The 12470-nt window shown below is 39.9% G+C and overlaps 1 protein-coding gene across 9 annotated transcripts in view; it reads right to left on the bottom strand.

Moving 5' to 3' along the window:
- Nucleotides 1–11584, bottom strand: part of por (Protein-serine O-palmitoleoyltransferase por) — a 194088-nt gene extending 182504 nt beyond the window's left edge. Inside the window, exons 1-2 of one of the 9 annotated variants that reach the window (XM_067139309.2) lie at nt 11305–11447; nt 11140–11203 (exon numbers count right to left, since the gene is read on the bottom strand). The gene's annotated coding sequence lies outside the window, so the exon portion shown is untranslated. Of the gene's footprint in view, nt 1–10650; nt 10772–10989; nt 11010–11139; nt 11463–11499 lie in introns of those variants that run through there. The other 8 variants (XM_067139310.2, XM_067139315.2, XM_067139307.2 and 5 more) reach the window with 8 other exon arrangements.
- Between the last annotated feature and the right edge of the window lie 886 nt (nt 11585–12470).

Below are 12470 nucleotides of genomic sequence, written 5' to 3'. Positions count from 1 at the left end.
CTGGAATGAAAGATTGAAAAATGGGAGGAACTTTGCCGTAATCTTTCAGCAAACGAGTCAGATCACGAATTTTGGTGGATTCTCTCAGAAAATGACTTAGATCGCGAATTTCGGCTGATTACATATAAAAACGTTAAGCATTCAATTATAAATTTCATTATAATACCACAGCAAAGCACGGGTATCTTTCTAGTGTTTGATAAGCTTCGAAGTTCTTTGAAATCATTCAAGAAATGACTAGGTAAACAACTGATAGGAAATTTGCCACCTGGACAAAAGCCCTAAATGCAAATCAATGATAATGGATTGAAACATGGCAAATTATTTCTAGTTGTACTTAGTATAGGTAATAATTTTCATACTGAGGCCTATATTGATCGGTTAGACTTTATTAATAACGGAAAAGGTTTTAATCCCACCTACCGAGCGAGTTGGCAAAGCGGTTAGGGGTGTACAGCTGTAAGCTTGCAGTCGGGAGATAGTGGGTTCGAACCCAACTGTTGGCATCCCTGAAAATGGTTTTCCGTGGTTTCCCATTTTCACACCAGGCAAATGCTGGGTCTGTACCTTAATTAAGGCCATGGCTGCTTTCTTCCCACTCCTAGCTCTTTCCTATCCCATCGACACCATAAGACCTGTCTGTGTCGGTGCGATGTAAAGCAACTAGTACTAATCAATACATTAATTTGAAGTAATTAGCATTAACTCATTCTGAAGTTTTTTGGACTAGTTTCAATCAATGTAATGAATACAGATATTCTTCAGCAAATCAAAGAAGATAAAAAACACAACCAAGTATGGAACATAGCTATCTGAAAACATAATGGTGAAATGTCCATTTAAAGAAGTCAACTGGGACTATGGAAGTCCTACAAGAGAAGAATACAATGAGCAAGAGAATATGTACAAACAATGGGTTAATGATTCTAAAAGTTACAAATAAAGTATATAATATTACATGTTAGCTTAAAAGCTTGATGTCTGATTAAAATAAAGTGACGACACTTTAACTTAAAATAGTCCACTGAACATCTAGATTCTCTAGATCAGGGCCTCTCAAACGCCCAAAATCTCACGCGTGCAAATAGAGGCGCAGAGACTCCGTGCACTGTGCATCGGTTCGACTCGGCTTGACTTGAATGGTGTAGGGTGCTGAGAGCGATGAAGTATTTGGTGATAGGCGGCTTGTTTATCAGTGAAAAAGATAAGCGCAAGACAACATAATAATCGAGCAACCTGTTTCGAAAAAAGCACAGACTTCCGAAAGTCCATTTTAATTGAGCTGGGAACTTTCGTATTTTTTTGTCAGTCGTGACGATAAAGCCAAATGCTTATTCCGTGGGACAATAATTATGTGATAAGTTAATCAAAAAGATCTATTTTCCAATACAAAGTCTTTGTGCAAATTCTACGAGAATTTGTCGAAGGAAGATTTTCCTAAGCTGCATCGAGAAGCAGCTAAGGATTATTTCTATGTTTGGTTCCACATGCATGTGTGAGAGGTATTTTTTCCTGTTTTGACTTGTACGAAAACTAGATTGCGTGCGAGTGGGCCTATTTCTGATTATAATTTAAAGAAGGCTCTCAGAATTGCTGTGAGCCAGTCCCTTGTTCCAGGCATAACTGGTTATCATTGCAAAAATAAAGGCAAAGACGAGCTAGAGAAGATAAATTGTCTGCTCAAACCAAATTGAAAGAAGTGTGTTTTAAGACCAGTGACATTGTCCCATACAACAGTGTCACCGCTCGCCTCACATAAACATTTCACAGTGAAGGGAAAATCAGCGGGGAATGTGGAGAAGGCGAAGACAGGCCGAACGGGTGAGACAGGTGTAGGGGAAGTCGAGTGGGGGTTTGCACTCTGGTCAACCTAGTGAAGTCGTCTCCTGCACCTTGCACCATGCAGTGCACTGGCGCATGCACCCTCAGAGGCTCTGCTCTAGATGATGTCCTTGTGATGCTGGATGAACACTCAACTAATGGTGAAATGATACTGAAGTTGCTAAATGATTTGGACCCCTACATCAAGTTCACATTAGGGAATGAAGATAATCATTCTGTCACTTTCTTAGACCTAAATATCTAGAAATGATGACTATCTCACTTTCAAAATATTTAGAAAACCTATGCAGATTCCACCACCGTAGGGGCAGTCTCCACAAACCCCAGTTCTCATAAGAAAGCACCATACCACAGTATGATTAATAGAGTCTTCAACATTCCCATGTCTCAGTCCAATCTTAATACAGAATTAAATACAATGAGTGGCCCAAAGTTAAGAGAAAGGTTGTCCCATTAGAAAATGTGCAGTGTATGACTCCTGAGCGTTGCAGCTAGCTGAGTGGTCTGTCATAGACATCATTGTCATGAAGATCCGCAACACATCACGAGTTAACCGACTTTGAATGTGGAACGATCATTGGTGCACGGATCATAGCATTGTGGAGATTACATGCTAATTTGGGATTCTGAGGTAAACAGTGTCGAGAATGAATCTTCAATATCGCAGAGAGTGTGTTACCACCCGCATAAAGCGCAGCATGGGAAGACCACAGTTGTTTAATGAACGGACACCACATCGCCTCTGCAGAATCATACTGGGTGCTCGACGGGCTACTGTGAGACAGATCACCACCCAGCCGAATGTTGGGAGTCGGGAACCCATTTCTACCAGGACTTTAAATAGGCAACTGCACCGCCTAGGCTTCACCAACAGACGACCAACTTGTGTCCCTTTGCTGACACCTTGTCACAGAGCTTAGTGGCAATGGACCATGGAACAGTGGCAGCGTTTGGTATGGTCTGATGAATCCCGGTTTCAGTTGTATCGAGCTGATGGGCGTGTGAGTGTGGCGTATGCCCCATTAAGCTGTGGATGATGCATGTCAACAAGGTTGCGTCCAGGTGGGAGGTGGCTCAGTTCTGGTCTGGGTGGCATCCTCACGATCGCAATTAGGCCCCATTGTCCGGCTACAGGGAGCGCTGACAGGTGCAAATTATGTGGACGTTCTTTCAGACCATCTGCATCCCTTTCTGGTCCTAGAGTACCCTCGTAGAGGTGCCACGTTTCAACAGGTCAATGCGCCATGTCACTGTTCTCCGGCACTAAAAGCCATATGCCATTTCATTTCACCGCTCTGTGGTGGCATGCAGGTAGTTGGAGGAGCACTCCAGTGAAGTGATGACTCTGGATTGGCCCTCCAGATCCCCCAATCTTAATCCAATCAAGCGTTTATGGGATGCTGTCAATCCTGGTGTATGCTCCGTGAACCCCATACCAACTACACAAGACCAATTGTGGGTAGCAGTGCAAGATGCGTGACACCAAATCCCTCCAGAACGATTCCAACACATATTGTAGTTGTTCTTGGTCTGACGCCAATCAGTTTTCATGTGCCACAAAGTCAAATAATCGATAAGAAAGGGATATCGAGTGTCATCATACACGCTACCGGAAGCGAAAAACGATGTACTGTAATGCTTGCTGTAACAGCTAATGGCAGAGAGCTTGCACCTTACGTTATTCTAAAACAAAAATCAATCCCTAGAGAAAAATTTCTGTGAGAGATCCACGTTCGTATCCGATCCACGTTCGTATCCAAGAAAAAGGGTGTATGGACATGTCACTCGTACAATATTGGATACGAACAGTTTGGGGAAATCTAGCAGGATCCCTCCTTCGATGCCTAGCCCTCCTTGTGTTGGACAGTCTTCTTTTTTTGCCGGTATGTCATTGTATGGCATTACGTGAATTGTACTTTTATTAGTTCATGTTTATTTTTTTTTGCTATTTGCTTTAAGTCGCACCGACACAGATAGGTCTTATGGCGACGATGGGATAGGAAAGGCCTAGGAAGTGGAAGGAAGCGGCCGTGGCCTTAAGGTACAGCCCCGGCATTTGCCTGGTGTGAAAATGGGAAGCCACGGAAAATCATAATCAGGGCTGCCGACAGTGGGGCTCGAACCCACTATCTCCCGATTACTGGATAGTTCATGTTTATTTTACTTCAGGTCGTATTGTCAGCTCGTACCAGGAAAAATACTTTCCAGTGTCAGTACTTCAAACCCACGTGTGTAACTTACCTGATGTACCCTATTTGACTTTTCAGAAAAATCTCACGCCGGAAATTTATGCCAAATGACGATAACCACAAACGAGTTGAACCAATTGTGTTTATATGATATTTGATGTATCTTTTAAATGTAACTTAAATGAATTGTAAATAATGTTTAAATATCTGAATTCCTTGAATAATTTATGCATCCAAAATTTTTGCCTGCATTTATAGTAAAAAAAAAGTGTGTTAATTACACGAGAAAACACTGTATTTTTTCCTTTCCAGCCCATCATACTGTAAAACGTTCATGTTTACAGAACAGGAACGAAGCATATAATGAGCTTGTTCTGCCTACTACTACCACCCCCCACTCCCAACTGTTTCTGCCTTCGGGATAAGTGCCCGAATATTCACATGGCCACATATTGTGGTGCCTTATAACTAACATTATAATTGCATATAGTTAATTATATTTACAGTGACTCATGTGTGCTACATTGTACATAAACATTCACATTACTAAATGGCCTGGCAATTGCTTCTTTTGGGCTTTAAATGTTGGAAGTGTACTTCAAATTAAAAAATATAATAGGGTGGTCGAATACTTTTGAGATTCAGTGTATGTAAGTCACACCAGGAGGAATTGTAACGTACACTATCTTGAACACATCAATGCAATATAACATAATTTTTCTGCTATGGGTCAACAGGTCAAAGATTTTGATGATGATGATGCTTGTTGTTTAAAGGGGCCTAACATCGAGGTCATCGGCCCCTAATGGTACGAAATGAAATAACAAAAAATTCAAATTCATCCACTGACCAAAATAAAATAATAAATGTCATGAAGAATGAATGTATGGACATGAACCCAAAAAAAAGAGCAAACAAACAAAAACAGTGGATCAAACTCAAAAATAAGGTATTTAATTAGAGTATTACTGACCAAGGGACCATTTATAAAGCACAATGATGCTTGATGTCTGAAGGGGTGCTAAATTCACGTCTAAGGCCCCACAGAATGGTACATGTCGCGAGTAAAGTAGAACCATGGTATTTGTCATTTTGGTGTACTGATCAAAAGTAGCGAAGACTCACAGTGGTCCACACAAGATGGTACTACTCACAAGTATTGCAATTCGTACAGGGAACGCAGACCTATGGTGTTTCTCACACAATGGCGCCACTCATAGCCAACACAAACCGGTAAGGTTCCTCACATAGGTGTATTAGTCACGGGCGCCGGTATTCCCGTGGTGTTCCTCACATAGTGGGTACTAATCACAGGCAACGCTGACCCACGGTGCCGCTCATATAGCGGTACAACTCACAGGCTACGCCCACATGGGTACAACGCACGGGTACTGGAATCCACCAGGCCAGGCTTTTTACTGCAACTAATCACAAACCTATTTCGTACCAATTTAGTGATACTACTCGCAAGTACATGCAACCCATGGTGTTCCCTGCATGATGGTACGAATCAAGAGTAGTTTCATGGTTCTAATTCAATCATCCCTTGGTTGCCCCTTGTAGTCAACTCTTACAACAGGCAGGGGATACTGCGGGTGTATTCTACATGTGCGTCCTCCACATTCAAGAATTCAACAAGAATCACATTAGTAATCGCTTATACAAATTTCTCCACCCCTCTTTCCCCCTGATTCTCCCACCCGCTCCCCCTTCCTCCCGCAGCCTTGAGCCAAAACCTCCATCAAGCTCTCATAACACTACCAGCTGTTAACTACTGCACACCCACTGGAACATCAAGGGGTAAGCCAGCTACACTAGCTCTTTCTTTTTATGAATCCATCTGTCTATCTATCAACTTTCCTAAGCCACGATCATTTTGTCTCTTTTTACATATCCTATCACATACATCATTCAACGGGTGGATCAATATGGTTTTAGGTTTATACTCAACAACTAGGATATCCCTTTAAGCCTTAAATTTCCTTGTTCAGCATTAATTTGAACGTCATTACAACCTTGGATAAAAATAGAAGACTACAGTAATACACAATCAACTAGTGTCAACCAGACACACAAACCTTAACTTATGTGCCTAGGCACATTTTATATGTTCAATCAGAAAACAACAGTCTTGATGTTCAGTTAATGTGTAGTTGTCACTTCATTTTAATTAGACATCAAGATTTTAAGCCAATATATATTATGGCCTATATACCAAACTTTTAGAATCACTAACCCATTTTTTGTACATTCTCTTCTCGTATAGGACTTTCACAGTCCCATTTGATTTTTTTAAGTGGACATTTCACCATTATGCTTTTAGATAGCTATGTTCCATACTTTGTTGTGTTTTTTGTCTTCTTTGACTTGCTGAAAATGATCATTACATTGATCGAAACTAGTCCAAATAACTTTTGAATGAGTTAATGCAAATTACCTCAAATTAATGTATGATTAGGTGGGATTCAAACTTTTACTTTTATAAATACAGGTACCTAGTATATGCTAAGCCTCTACTTTGCTGAACCTCAATATCCAATATGTCACCAATACATTAACCCAAGTATTCAAAGTTTAATAAGAGGTTGCCAGGCTGAGTGAGTCAGATAGTAGATCACTGACTTTCTGAGCCCAGGTTTGTGGATTCAATCCCCCAACTCGGTCTTGTTGTACAGGGAGAGGCAGTGAAAAGTTAGTCGCATAAGCCGGTGCTGCCGTGCAGGTAGACTGGGGAAATGCTTGTTTTGTTCTCAAGTGGTGGAGACAAGAGCGTTCATTGGGCAGCACACCGAACATGGTTTGCGGGGTGTACACAATGAATGTTCAGTTTACGAGTGGAGTTCTTGCTGAGTACACATTATTAGCATATTAGTGTTGAATTCTTACAGTTTTTGTTTACTGTTATTTGGGTTAGCTATCAGCATGGAGATGAATAGTATTGGACAACGCATATTTCTAGGCAAGACATTTCTCCTATAGAATAAATGATATGATATACATGGTTTTGTTGATCCTTCTCCTTTAATTATGACAGATAAGCTTATTTCAATTTAAGTGGGTATGTGAATTTTCAGAGTGCAAGGAATTGGAAAACTGACAATCCTTATGCAGTAGATGAAATTCCTATTCACTATCAGAAAGTCAGTGTATGTTGTGGATTACTGCATCCAGAATATTTTGCCGTATTTTCTTTTATGATACCATTAACTTGGAATTGTATATGCAAAACATACTGCAGACTTTTTGAAATGGTGACCAAGGAAGAAAAGCAATACGCCTGTTCCCAGCAGGTTAACGCCACTGCCCAAACAGGTCATCGGTCAATGTATGCATTAGAACAGGTGTATGACAAGTGAATAATTGGTTGTGGACTTAGCTTGCCTCATTCCCCTGATTTACCTGTCTGTGAATTTTACTTGCGGGGGAATTTTAAAACAAAGTGTACAAAAACAATCCACATAATCTTGAAGCCCTAGAGAATGAAATCAGACGATTGACACGTGAGATCTAAGGGGAAACTATACGAGTGCTTTGGAATTTTTTTGTGCAGTTGCAACATTTGTGTTGAGAACAAGAGACATCATTTTCAACAGCTGCTTTGATGAAATGTAAGATCTACATTAGTATGCATACATACATCATCATTATAGACCACTATGCCTTTCAGCATTCAATCTGCAAGCCTCTGTGAATTTATTAAATGTCGCCACAATCCTCTATTTGCAAATAGTGCTGTGGCCTCATTTAGTTAACTCTTATCTTTAATTCACAACAAACTGAGTCTACCCATCATCGTCTTGGTCTACCTTTACTTCTCTTACCCTCCATAACACAGTCCAATATTCTCCTAGGTAATCTATTCTCCTCAATTCGCCTCACATGATCTCACCACCGAAGCCGGTTTATGCGTACAGCTTCACCCATCAAGTTCATTCCTAAATTAGCCTTTATCTCCTCATTCCAAGTACCCTCCTGCCATTGTTCCCACCTGTTTGTACCAGCAATCATTCTTGCTACTTTTATGTCTATTACTTCTAACTTATGAATAAGATATCTTGAGTCCACCCAGGTTTCGCTCCCGAAAAGCAAAGTTGGTCTGAAAACAGACCAATGTAAAGATAGTTTCGTCCAGGAGCTGACTTCCTTCTTACAGAATACTGTTGATCGCAACTACGAGCTCAATGCATTAGCTTTACTACACCTTGATTCAATCTCACTCACTACACTACCATCCTGGGAGAACACACAACCTAAATAATTGAAATTATCGAAATGTTCTAGCTTTGTATCGCCAATCTGACATTCAAATCTGTTGAATTTCTTACGTACTGACATCAATTTAGTCTTCGAAAAGCTAATTTTCATACCATACTCATTGCACCTATTTTCAAGTTCCAAGATATTAGACTGCAGGCTTTTGGCACAATCTGCCATTAAGACCAAGTTGTCAGCATAGGCCACACTGCTTACTACGTTTCCACCTAACTGAATCCCTCCCTGCCATTTTATACCTTTCAGCAGTTGATCCATGTAAACTACGAACAACAAAGGTGAAAGTTTACAGCCTTGTCTAACACCTGTAAGTACCCTGAACCACGAACTCATTCTCGTTCTACCATCAATTCTCACTGAAGCCCAATTGTCAACATAAATGCCTTTGATTGATTTTAATAATCTACCTTTAATTCCATAGTCCCCCAGCGTGGCAAACATCTTTTCCCTCGGTACCCTGTCACATGCTTTCTCTAGATCTACAAAACAAACACAACTGCCTATTCCTCTCGCAGCATTTTTCAATTACCTGGTGCATTCTGAAAATCTGATCCTGACACCTCTCAACTACTGATCACACCCTACCTTCACTTCCAAGATGTCCGTGAATACTTTGCCTGGTATACTAATCAACGAGATACCTCGACAGTTGTTGCAATCCTTCCTGTTCCCTTGCTTATAGATAGGTGCAATTACTGCTTTTGTCCAATGTGAAGGTACCTTACCAACACACCATGTTAATCTTACCAGTCTATGAAGCCATTTCATCCCTGCCTTCCCATTATACTTCACTATTTCAGGTCTAATTTCATCTATTCCTGCTGCTTTATGACGGAGTTTATATACCATCCTTTCCATTTCCTCAAGCGTTATTTCACCAACAACATATTCCTCCTCACCATGAGCTTGGTTGTTCGCAACACCACCCGGAAGATTTCCTTTTACGTTGTTCAAAATATTCCCTCCTCCACCTGTCCAGTGATTCCCTGGGATCCATTATGAGTTCACCTGAATTACCCGAAACACTGTTCATTTCTTTTTTCCCTCCCTTCCTAAGATTCTTTATTACTGTCCAGAAAGGTTTCCCTGCTGCTTGACCTAGCCTTTCCAGGTTACAACCAAAATCCTCACATGAATTCTTTTTCGATTCAACAACTACTGTATTTGTTTCACTCTCTTTCTGTCTAATTTGCTCGTCCTGGATATTTTCTACCCTTATTCGTTTGCAGACAGATTTCACTTTCTCTATCCAAGGCCTGGAGAGACTTAGTTCCTACAGATCAGATAGTGGTTGGTATCATCAAAATCCCTGAAAAACCTGTACAGGCTTCTTGAATTTGAAGTAGGTTAAGATATAGTCTATTATGGATCTGGTACCCCTAGCCTCCCATGTGCAGCGGTGAACAGCCTTATGCTTGAAGAATGTATTCATAACTGCTAAACCCATATTAGCACAGAAGTCGTCCGGCCCACCCAAAAAATAATTGGGTAGACCTATACGTGCTTTCACTCTCATACCAGAAAATCATTGTGCACTGACCAACACATACCACAAAGAAACACCTAAACAGGAGAATATTGTTTTATAAACATTCCCACAATTTGTCCTAAGAATCTTTCCCTATTTGGTTTCAGCTGACCATCACTGTCCTAAATTAGATATTCTTTACAATATATCAACTCACTATTTGTAAATCATCTTGAAAGAATGGTTGGGTGAAGGTAAACAAAATTATATTAGAGAAGAGCCAGACTTGCACGAGTTTTCCCTACGAGAATGAAACAAAGCGAGAAAGAGAGAGAGAGTGTACAATTCATGCCTTGCTGTGCTGCTGCCATCTTTTAAAATAATAGTTTAAATGAGATTGCATCCGATTCCTTTTGTGTCTGCAATTTTGTTTGGAAACATCAACTACTACTGTTCGGTTTTCAATCAACAGTCATATTAACACGTAAATTTTCCATTTGTGTAGTAGGCCTATAAAAACAAATAGGCCCCTACTGAGGCAGAATTACTAGTAGACCTAAGTTGAATTGTTTGGGACAAAGTAGTTAAACCCTAAAATCATTCACCCAACAAAGACATGTAGTATTCTGCAGTGTAGATGAATGAACACTATGGTAATGAAAGTTGCTACAGCTATCCCTTGAACAACACGCAAAAACTTGAGGATCTACAACTGCAGCTTGAGAAAAATGTTTTAACACATATAAGGAAATCATCTTTCATATACTGACTTCGAGCACGTAAAGAGCTTCAGAGCTATAGAAAGGTTTAGACTTCATTCTTTAATAACTCTGAAAAAAGTATAATACTTGTGAATTCTCTTTGTTTCTTCCTACTCACTTTTTTTTAAAATTGAAGTAAATTATAAACTAATATGGAAATCGACACTTTTCCGTTTGTGAGCCACACCACCTGAATCAATTATCTGCTGAAATGTCAATATTTTGAAGAATACCAGCTGCTTAGAGAATAGGTACCAAACTTAAAGAACAAAATATTATAAACAGGTGTTACATTCTCAGAACTGTTTAGAAAATTCCGTACTGTTAACACACATCTTTTTACAAGCTTTGGCACCAAAAGAATAAATTCGTGCATTTCGATAGCGGATATATGCATAGAATGGCAAAGTGATCGAGTAAGCAGCAGGTCTACTGCCAAAATTCCACCAAATCCTACCATTCGGCCTTATATTAACAAGTAACAATACATGGTACAAAGAGAAACGACCCAAACAAATTAGTTCAACTACGTGTGTATTTATTTGGCTCATTAAGAATAATGGACAAAGATCAAACTAAAAATGACAATTTAAGTTAAAGTTCACACCTGAAAATCTGCAATACAGTAACCTCATCTCGCCATCTCGCATAAAGAGGAAATCAACACGCACCTGCCGAAATAAATTAAAGGTGAAATCGTTTTGTTTACTTCAGGAGAGTCAAGACAATCGAAGTTAGAAATACTCAGTAGGGAATAAAGCTATGAGCATACTAGTAGAACCGAAGGTTACGCCTGATTACCAAATTGTATAATACAATTTCCAAACAAAACTACAACCTCCTCTTCCTGGTAATTTATCGGACTTCGCTTTTAGCGCTACAACCAGATAGAAGGTTTGTGTTGGTGTGTTTTGAATTGACAGATGAGCATATCAAAGAATAAATAAAATAGAAGTGGAATGACAACCAGCCAGAGATGGTCCTTGAGCCAGAGAGAGACTAAACAGGGCTAACATGACTGCTAGCTGATACAGCGCTCCGCAGCGATCTGCTTGGTGTCTTGTCTTGTCTTGTTCGTATAATTTAATGGGCTTCGCTTGGGAGCGGTATACCCAGCCACGCATGCTTGCTTGCTTGCTTGCTTGCTGATGCTTATTGGGCTGTGTCTACGACATTTCACCCAGTCAATACTCGCTTACGCATGTAAACACACTAGTCTAAATGAAAACACTTCAATTCAATAATTGATGCCTGAACTTGCAAGTAGAAAAACACAAAACACGAAACTTCACTATATCACATAACTACCCCATTTTGCTAGTATAGACTGTTGTCATACGGGAAACTTCCAATCTTGCAATCACACTGCGTTTAAAGCGTCACCCACACGAAGAATCCAAAATAGCACTCACAAGTAATACACTAATGATATGAGGAATCACTCAAATGGAACCTGAGAAAGCATGAGTAATTCTCACTGGATATTATAGACCAAATTATAACACGATCTTGGCTTCATCTAGAAACAAATTTAGCACTCTAATAATCTCTTCTGTAGGATTACAGAGCAAACAAGAAACACTGGTAGGAAAAACCTGCTTAAGTCGCTGGAGGTTAGCCATAAGTTTTTTACGTTGGTTAGCATACAAAGAACATTCAAAGAGGATGTGATTAGAATCGCCATTACGGATATCTGTACCACACAAACAGTTGGTATCTTGCGTTAAATGGAACCGTGATCGATATTGTGGTGTGAGGGCATGATTAAACCGTAACCGAATGATGTTAATAATATGTCGTCTAGTATAAGATCCTCGTATAAACCAAGGTTTAACTAAAAGGCTTGGTTGTAAATGATAATAAAATTTACCTTTGACTTGTGCAGTTTGTCGGAAGAAATTCTGCCAGTCTGAACGTCCCTCCTGTCGAAAAAAAACT

This window comes from Anabrus simplex, chromosome 2, assembly GCF_040414725.1.
Source record: "Anabrus simplex isolate iqAnaSimp1 chromosome 2, ASM4041472v1, whole genome shotgun sequence".
NCBI lineage: Eukaryota > Metazoa > Arthropoda > Insecta > Orthoptera > Tettigoniidae > Anabrus > Anabrus simplex.
Note: the sequence above shows the minus strand (reverse complement) of the source record. Positions and strands in the feature narration are given on the sequence as shown.